This window comes from Procambarus clarkii, chromosome 55, assembly GCF_040958095.1.
Source record: "Procambarus clarkii isolate CNS0578487 chromosome 55, FALCON_Pclarkii_2.0, whole genome shotgun sequence".
Lineage (NCBI taxonomy): Eukaryota > Metazoa > Arthropoda > Malacostraca > Decapoda > Cambaridae > Procambarus > Procambarus clarkii.
Genome location: NC_091204.1, coordinates 6,241,705 through 6,249,754, shown reverse-complemented (window position 1 = coordinate 6,249,754; position 8,050 = coordinate 6,241,705). Strand labels below are relative to the sequence as shown.

The window sequence follows — 8,050 nt, the reverse complement described above, 5'->3', positions numbered from 1 at the left end:
GACCTCTGATGTTTATACAGTGTTCTCGGATTGTGCCTATGCCACCTCTGCTCTTCACTGGTTCTATTCTACATTTTCTTCCATGTCGTTCACTCCAGTACGTTGTTATTTTACTGTGTAGATTTGGTACTTGGCCCTCCAGTATCTTCCAGGTGTATATTATTTGATATCTCTCTCGTCTTCTTTCTAGTGAGTACATTTGGTGGGCTTTGAGACGATCCCAATAATTTAGGTGCTTTATTGCGTCTATGCGTGCCGTATATGTTCTCTGTATTCCCTCTATTTCAGCAATCTCTCCTGCTCTGAAGGGGGAAGTGAGTACTGAGCAGTACTCAAGACGGGACAACACAAGTGACTTGAAGAGTACAACCACTGTGATGGGATCCCTGGATTTGAAAGTTCTCGTAATCCATCCTATCATTTTTCTGGCTGTGGCAATATTTGCTTGGTTATGCTCCTTAAACGTTAGGTCGTCAGGCATTATTATTCCCAAATCCTTTACATGCTGTTTTCCTACTATGGGTACATTTGATTGTGTTTTGTACTCTGTATTATGTTTAAGGTCCTCATTTTTACCGTACCTGAGTACCTGGAATTTATCACTGTTAAACATCATGTTATTTTCTGATGCCCAGTCGAAAACTTTATTAATATCAGCTTGAAGTTTTTCAATGTCCTCAGCTGAGGTAATTTTCATACTGATTTTTGTGTCATCTGCAAAGGATGATACGAAGCTGTGACTTGTATTTTTGTCTATATCTGAGATGAGAATAAGGAAAAGCAGCGGTGCAAGGACTGTACCCAGAGGTACAGAGCTTTTCACTGCACTTGGACTAGATTTTTTATGGTTGACAGTTACTCACTGAGTCCTGTTTGACAGAAAACTGAGTATCCAGCGTCCTACTTTACCGGTTATTCCCATTGACTTCATTTTGTGTGCTATCACGCCATGGTCACATTTATCGAAAGCCTTTGCGAAGTCCGTGTATAACACATCAGCATTCCGTTTCTCTTCTAATGCCTCATTGACTTTATCGTAGTGCTCAAGTAGCTGTGAGAGGCACGATCTTCCCGCTCGAAATCCATGTTGGCCTGGGTTGTGAAGGTCATTGGCCTCCATGAAATTGGTGACCTGACTCCTAATCACTCTCTCAAATACTTTTATGATGTGCGATGTTAGTGCAACTGGTCTATAATTTTTTGCCAATGCTTTGCTCCCTCCCTTGTGTAGAGGGGCTATGTCTGCTACTTTAAGTGCATCTGGTATCTCCCCCGTGTCCAAGCTCTTCCTCCACACTATACTGAGTGCCTTTGCTACCGGCACTTTGCATTTCTTTATAAATATTGAATTCCATGAGTCTGGACCTGGGGCCGAGTGCATGGGCATGTTTTCAATTTCTTTTTCAAAATTTAGTGCGCTCGTGTTTATATCAGTTATATTTACAGGGGTTTGAATATCCCGCATAAAGAAATTGTCTGGATCTTCCACCTTCATGTTGTTTATTGGAGTGCTAAACATGTCCTCATACTGCTTTTTTAGGATTTCACTAATTTCTTTGTCATCCTCCGTGTATGAACCTTCACTTGTACGAATAGGTCCAATACTGGCAGTGGTTTTTGCTTTTGATTTCGCATATGAGAAGAAATATTTTGGATTTTTCTTTATTTCTTGAATTGCTTTCTGTTCTAACTGCCTTTCTTCAGTTTCATATGAGTGTTTCAATTTCCGCTCGATTTCTTCAATCTCCCTATTTAAATTATTCCTTCTTTGACGGGAAATTCGTGTCTGCATAAACAGTTCCGTTATTTTTTTCCTGCGTTTATAGTGTCGTCTGCGTTCTCTTTCTACGTTAGATCTCTTTCTGGCTTTCCTCAAAGGAACATGTTTCAGACAGACTTGATACGCTTCTGAAGTCAGTTTTTCTATTCTTTCTGTAGGACTTGTATTATTTAGAACAGTTCCCCATGGAATGTTTGTAAGTTCCCTGTTTATTATCTCCCAGTCTATCCTTTTATTATTAAAATTGAATTTACTGAATAGCCCCTCTCGCTTTATCAACGTTTTAGGTCTATTCTGAGTATTGATGGTCGTTTGCACTTCAATGAGTTTGTGATCTGAGTATGTGGTATCTGATATCGTAATGTCTCTGATAATGTCTTCATTGTTCGTAAAGACCAGATCTAGAATATTTTCATTTCTCGTTGGCTCCGATATCTGCTGATTGAGTGAAAATTTGTCACAGAATCTAAGTAGTTCTCTAATCTGTGGTTGGTTAGGTCCTGATAGATTTCCTGGTATAATATTATTGTTTGCTATTTTCCACCTGAGACTAGGCAAGTTGAAGTCACCTAGGAAGATAATATCAGGTATCGGGTTCTCCAAATTATCAAGGCTATTCTCAATTTTGCTTATCTGTTCTGTGAATTCCTCAGCCGTTGCATCTGGCGGTTTGTATATTAGTATAATTACTAAATTTATTTTCTCTATTTTTAATCCCAGTACCTCTACCACCTCATTTGTAACGTTTAGGAGCTCCGAGCATACAAGGTCTTCCCTAATATACAGACCCACTCCTCCATGTGACCTAATTTTCCTATCACACCTGTATAGGTTATATCCTGGAATCCAGATCTCACTGTCCAACAATTCCCCTGCATGGGTTTCTGTGAAAGCTCCAAATACTGCATTTGACTCCGTGAGGAGGCCATTTATGAACTGTACTTTGTTGTTTGTTCTTGTTTTCAATCCTTGTATGTTGGCAAAGATGAATGAGGTTACTCTATTAGTGATAGTTTGAATGGGAGACTTTTTCGGCAAGTCCATTATTCGTGGACATAATGAGTTTGTTCTGACCAGTACTGATTTTTGTAGGGCAGTTTTCTGTCGTAGTTGTAGTTCCCTTACGGTGGGTAATTGTATCTGTAATTCTGGAATGCAAGTGGATCTGGCATCCAGTTCCATACCCTCTCCATGCTGCTCCTTTTGAATTCTCTGCCGGTCTGGTATAAAAAATTTATAGAGTTCCCTCCAAATTCATTATCCTGCTTGCCACTCTTTATGTAGCGTTCCGTGCCTTTCACGTGAAAGTGTGGGCAGCTAAGGTCATAGCATTTTCTGTCCTCCAGTGAGGTTTGGCACATGTCAGGATGGAAAAACCTACATATTGATCCAAATCGACACTCACCTTTCCTAAGCAAATTTAAACATTTTTTGGGATGTTGGTAACTGCATTCTAATCCTTTCTTATTACCAGCATATCTATGTCTGCATATGCCCTTTGCATAAAATTTGCATAAGTCTGTCCTTCTGTTCTGAATTGCTCTATCGAGAACCGTCGTGGTGTCTGTACCTATCGAGCTGTCAGTGCTGTCTGGTACACTTTCTAGTTTACTGTCATCTAAATCCTGGCCTACTGAGTCAGAGTTTACAACTTCCTGAGTTTGAGCCTCAGTTTCATCCCTGACTATAGCCTCCGTCCCTTGTATTTTAGAATTGTTGTTCCTTTCCCACTCCTTCTGGATGGCTGGTAGGCTTCCAATGAATGATGTTTTCCGATCATGCGTCATGTTATCTAGAAGGTTTTTAGGATATTCCAAGCTGGCAGGTCATTTTTACACACCCAGAGCAAGTGGCCAGCTCTCAGTGCCGTAGTGTTACTCACTCCTGTACAAGCTGAATGGAATCTAGTCTTACAGATATAACATTCAATTCCCGTTACCTTCGTCTTTAAGAAGTTGTTACAGTGGCCACAAATTTGTTTATTTACTCCCATATTGCCTTGTTTTGTTGTATATATCTATATATTTATAATATTATATGTATATGGTATATTTGTAACAATAACATCCTCCTCCCTGAAGAGGTTCACAGGCCCGACCATCACATCCCGCAGCCTGATGGCCCGAGAGTCCGCACCGGAAACACGTCCGGGGCTCGAGACCCCCATAGAACACGCGTGCCATGAAGCCCAGAAGCTGGAGGGACGAAGGGATGGTTAGGTTAGGTTAGGTTCATCCTTGAAGGAGAATCCTTCAAGCGCAGCGCCACAGTGCGGGTCCCATTCGGGATAAATTCTAAGCCAATGGTATCCCTCCGCTTCACAGGGGGGAGGGGGGACGCCATCCCTCCAGCCGCCACGGCCCCAAGGGTCCGCTCACACACACAAACTACCACGGGCCAGCAAACCAGGAGCCCACAGGCGACACGTCCACCTCCGCCCAGAGCTAGGCGAACACTCTCAGTTCAGTTTTGGTCGCCATACTAAAGAATGGACATAATTCACTAGAACACGTCAGTTAGGATGACAAAGTTAATCCTGCAAATTAGAAAGCTTCCGTATGAAGAGATGTTGGAAAAACCTTAACGTGACATGATTGAAGTGTACAAGTGGATGAATGGGCATAACAAGGGAGTTATTGATAAGGCTTTAAATGAAGATAAGTTTAGATTTAGGAAATACCTGGGTAAATACTGGTTTGGTAACTGGGTTGTGAATTTGTGGAACAAATTACTGGATCATGTGCAGACGACGAGTCACAATAACGTGGCTGAAGTATGTTGACCAGACCACACACTAGAAGGTGAAGGGACGACGACGTTTCGGTCCGTCCTGGACCATTCTCAAATCTATTGTAGATCATACTACTGGATCACTGGTTCCATATTTTTCTGGATCATAATAGGCATAGGAATCTTTGATTGTTTGAAGCTTAGGTTAGACGTATATGAATGAGTGTAGGTGGATATAAATAGGAAGTGCCACGTGCAGGACAATAGGCCATCTGCAGTTTCTTGACTTACGTTCTACTAGTTTACACTCAGAACGCGACTCTCCAATCAGCTTACATCTGTATCCTCAATTGCTGCTAGGTGATCAAGGGCGAACATTTAACCTTGAATGTTTAATACAAACCAAATGATGGGTAGCAAAGATGTATGGTAAGGTAAAAGCTGGGTGGCGAGGCAAGTTTTGGGGTAGTGAAGACTTAGAATATTGTTCAATGTGGGTGACAAAGACTTGCTGTGAAGAGTAGGTAAAGAGTAAATTGAGAGATAGGAGAATTATCTTAAGATTAGGCTTGGACTGGCTGGCATATGCATTATATATCATTAATGCATATGCCAGGGGGGGGGGGGGGGGAAGATCTCCCCAAAGGCATAAACTGCTAGGTCAGGTAATCCACAAACCCATCTCCAATGACTCCAAGGTCATGGGAAGCTTGACCTTCCACTGAAGTTGCACCCACCGTTATATCTGTCTGTATGGCCTGTTTTGCCGCAGTTTGCACAGTGTGCTGCATTATGGCAGGCGAGGCGACTGTGGCCCAATAGATAACAAGCGTAACATCGTAACAGGGAAGTTGTAGGGCTGGACCTGATACGAGGTCCTGTGTAGTGCCACCCGATCAGGGAGGGGCCCATCGAACTTTACACGGACCATGGATGTCGGGTTTACTGCTCCGGGAATCCTGGTAACTTCCAATAATACCGCTGATGCACCCCCTAACACATGCAGAGCGGTCTGGATGTTATCCACATCAACACTCTGGTCATTGGGACTTTGTTTACAATTATTAAACAGTTAATGAGCTCCGAAGCACCAGGAGGCTGTTTATAATGTGACAATAATCTGCTTCAAGAGATTGAGCCTGCTCTTCCCTCCACAATTACGTCGATACAACTATATAAAACTACTATGGAAGAAATGTCCAACAACGACAACAACATCTCCAAGGTTTGCCAGAGCGCAAAACGTATGCAGCCAGGAACACCTGCTCAGACTCAAACCGCCAAACTACCCGTCTTGCTGCCGGCTCCTCTGATTGGTCGCCGGTCGGGCTGCAACTGCACTCCACCCCCCCATACTACTTGATGTCTGGGGCCGCCACGACCTCTGTCCTCAGAATATTCCGTGCTTTCACAGTTAACACTTCTCCCTGCTAGACGTAAGCTTTAGCGTACGTATACTGAGAGAGGTGATAGCTTAAAGCCAATATTCCAGCACCTCTCATACTTGTCTATTGCACTTCTTGTTATTTTGTCTTAACGTAACTTTTCATTGTGTCATTTAATTATTCTTATTATTTTGATTGATTTTATTATACGAATTTGTTTGACCATTTTATTCATGTTTTATTTCTTTAATATAATTAAAATTTCATTGTTAAAATTTACTTGTGTTTTGTGTGTCTTCTCCTTACCTTACCACAGACGAAGTTCCAGATTTTCTATTTTTTTTTAATACTATGTGCCGAGGCCATACCCCTAGCTTTGAACAGCCGAACACCAACGCATTACCGTCACAATAACAATAACAACAGTTGATTGGCAAGTTTTCATGCTTGTAAACTGTTTAATAAATGTAACTAAAGCCGTCAAAGATTGAGGAAAGATGTACACGTTCGTAAGTGCTTGCGTAAGTGCTTTCGTGAATCTGGGCCCAGGTCAGCAGCTGTGCACTCGGACACCAGCGACACCCCGCGGGCGACAGCGTCCAACAGCGAACCGGGTGCGTTGAGCGGTTGAACCTCACCATCCACACTGAACGTCGACATACACCCCACGAAACCTGTTCAGAATACAAAGGAAATCGCTGTTAGACAATCATACGGAGCCGAGGCTGCTCAAAGTTACTTTACAGTTTTAAGCACATCTGGCTTTCTTAAAGAACAAAGGTAGCTCAGATTGATTGCAATGACAGCTTGAATGGTAGTTTAACAAAAATTAGTAGGCACAATACAGCATATGGCTAGCACATAAAAGAAGACAGCAATGAACACAATGATAAAGTTGTTTGGGTTAAGTACATAAAGATTGGGTGATTGGGTAACACTAGATACAGAGCAAATTTAAAGCTCAGTGTAGGAAACTACGAAGATGAAATTAGGTACTTTTTTTTTTTTTTTTTAAATGAGGCAAAAGTTTGACAGCTTTTCAATTCACTAGGGAGTGAGTTCCATAGACTAGGTCCCTTAATTTGCATAGTGTTTACACAGATTAAGTTGACCCTGGGGATATCAAAGAAATATTTATTTCTGGTGTGGTGATAATGGGTCCTATTACATCTGTCCAGGGAGAGTTTCAAAGCATGGTTTGCATTTAAGAACAGGGTTTTGTAAATGTAGTTGACACAAGAGAATGTGTGGAGGGAGTTAATATTTAGCAAGTTTAGGGATTTAAACAAGGGAGCTGAGTGTTGTCTGAAAGCAGAGTTTGTTATTGTTCTGATAGCAGATTTTTGCTGTGTGATGATGGGCTTAAGGTGGTTTGCAGTGGTAGATCCCCCATGCACAGATACAATAATTAAGATAGGGATAGAATAGTGCATAATATAGTGAGAGGAGAGCAGAGTTAGGAACATAATATCTGATTTTGGAGAGTATACCAACTGTTTTAGAGACTTTCTTAGTTATGTGTTGAATGTGGGTACTGAAGTTGAGTCTCTTGTCTAGGAATAGGCCAAGAAACTTGCCATCATTTTTATTACTGATGTTAATGTTGTCTATCTGTAGCTGAATTGCATTCGATGATTTGCTTCTAAATAAGATGTAGTAGGTCTTTTCTATGTTTAGTGTTAGTTTGTTAGTTGACATCTACAAGTGGACTTTTTTTAATTCATTATTCACAACATTATTTAGTGTATGTGGGTTGGGGTCTGAATAGATTAGGGAAGTATCATCCGCAAGCAATATAGGTTTAAGAATATTAGTAACCTTGGATTGGAAGCCAAACACATAACTAAGAAAGTCTCTAAAACAGTTACCTTACCTTGAGGTTACCTTGAGGTGCTTCCGGGGCTTAGCGTCCCCGCGGCCCGGTCGTCGACCAGGCCTCCTGGTTGCCGGACTGATCAACCAGGCTGTTGTACGCGGCTGCTCGCAGCCTGACGTACGAGTCACAGCCTGGTTGATCAGGTATCCTTTGGAGGTGCTTATCCAGTTCTCTCTTGAACACTGTGAGGGGTCGGCCAGTTATGCCCCTTATGTGTAGTGGAAGCGTGTTGAACAGTCTCGGACCTCTGATGTTGATAGAGTTCTCTCTCAGAGTACC

At 41.9% G+C, this 8,050-nt stretch overlaps 1 long non-coding RNA gene across 1 annotated transcript in view; it reads right to left on the bottom strand.

The window, feature by feature from the left end:
• Positions 1 to 6,108: 6,108 nt before the first annotated feature.
• LOC138352801 (uncharacterized) overlaps positions 6,109 to 8,050 on the bottom strand; it is a 122,067-nt gene continuing 120,125 nt past the window's right edge. The window contains exon 4 of the long non-coding RNA XR_011222870.1: positions 6,109 to 6,569. This is a non-coding gene — a long non-coding RNA (uncharacterized lncRNA). The remainder of the gene's footprint in view (positions 6,570 to 8,050) is intronic.